General features: G+C 40.4%; 1 pseudogene; it reads right to left on the bottom strand.

Annotated features, from left to right (window-relative positions):
* Positions 1-484: 484 nt before the first annotated feature.
* On the bottom strand, positions 485-1265 carry LOC102865340 (annotated as a pseudogene).
* Positions 1266-1823: the final 558 nt, after the last annotated feature.

Raw genomic sequence — 1823 nt, 5'->3', positions numbered from 1 at the left:
ACAGTCACTGTATCAATCCATCTTGTTAGAGGTCTTCCTCTCATATTTTGACCCTCCACCTTTCCAAGCATGATATACTTGCCCTTCTTAACAACATGCCCCAAATATAAGATATGGGGTTTTCTTTGCCTCCAAGGAGCAATCCTGTTTCATTTTCTTCCAAATAGACAGGTCCTATTGCAATCCTTTACAATTTATAATATTATTGTGTACAAGAGAAGGGTGCACTCTTTGGTTACATGGATCCTCACAATCCTTGCTACGTTTGAGCCAATTATTAAAGCCCATATTAATCTGTTTCTTTGAGGTTCTTCTTCTTTTTTACCAACTTTGTACTTACCCAAGCTCAATGTCTGCCAGGTGCTCCATTCTCTTCCCCATAATGAGTCCGAAAGATGTGTACCAAAGACTCATACTACTTCCTCCCCCCATGCTGTAGTATCTTTAATTTGGTCCTTTTTATTCACACCACCTAGAGATCATTTCATCCACTGCTCTGTTTTGCAGCCAATCTCTTGTCTCTTTCATCAGCAATGGTAAGATGGATACCCTTTCTCGTGGAAGGGAAAGCCATGGCTTATTGCCTTTGCCGATAACAAAATGCTGGAAAGCCGAGTGGCAAAGCTATTGCCATTGGCATCTTTCACATGGACCATATCAGAAGACCCAGGATGTCTCTCTCTGTTGGTGATCACGCCAATTCTTCCCAGGTTTGCACCTCCAGTCACCATGCACAGGTTACCAGCATCAAACCTGATGAAATCAGTAATCTTTCCAGTCTCCAAATCAATCTGAATTGATTTCACCTTGATGAGAGGATCAGGGTAGCGCATGGTTCGAGCATCATGGGTCACCAGATGAGGGATTCTTTTTGTGCCCACAAAGATCTTTCTTACTTTGTATAACTTGTACTACGCTTCCTCAGGTGCAATGCAGTGAACAGCAAATTGATCCTTGGTGTCATAGATCAGACGGAAATTCTCTCCATGCTGATCACATCCATAAAACCAGCAGGGTAGGTTATATCAGTTCGGACCTTGACATCAATCTTAATGAACCACTGCATGCAGATTTTTTTAACCTCATCTCCTGTCAGGGCATACTTAAGCCTGTTTCGTAAGAAAATGATCAATGGAAGATATTCTCTCAGTTTGTGAGGACCAGTAAGTAGATGGACGAGGAGCAAATACACCAGTAAGTTTGTCCAGCATCCAATGCTTTGGAGCTGCTACACGCTTCAGATGCTTCTTGGGACCACGAGCCATGGCTTTGCTAGGCACGGAAAGTGACTCATACTACTTTTAAGAATAATTCTGGCTTTGTTCCTTTCAAGACAGATCTATTAATTCTCCTGGAAGTCCAAGATACAGCTAATAATGTTCTTTATCTGAGTGGTAATTCAAAGCTTTTAATGATTCTTTGTTTTCCTTTACTGTTCATCTAACTTTTAAATTAATATCTTTTACAATTAATATCTCTTCAGTCAGGTGTACTTTGGTCCTTAAAGTGACATCTTTGCTTCTCAATGCTCTAAAGATGTCTTTTGCAGAATGTCATTGATGGAACTCTGTCGTTTCTGAAATACATGCATATAATGACATAACATAAAAGCTGATGATCGTGACCAACTATCAACTGATAAATCAAATAGTTGAGGGGATAATAAAGGTTCTTTTTGTTGTTAGGTGCCATTGAGTCAAGTATGACTCATAATGACTCTATAAAAATCAGACCTGAACTCTGCCCTATCCTATGCCGCCCTCATCATTAGATGATGACACTAGAGCCCACTGCTGAAGTCACAATGTCATAACGTCTCACTG

This window comes from Elephantulus edwardii, unplaced genomic scaffold, assembly GCF_000299155.1.
Source record: "Elephantulus edwardii isolate Elephantulus edwardi_28Jun2011 unplaced genomic scaffold, EleEdw1.0 scaffold00021, whole genome shotgun sequence".
Lineage (NCBI taxonomy): Eukaryota > Metazoa > Chordata > Mammalia > Macroscelidea > Macroscelididae > Elephantulus > Elephantulus edwardii.
This window is presented reverse-complemented; position numbering and strand designations above follow the sequence as displayed.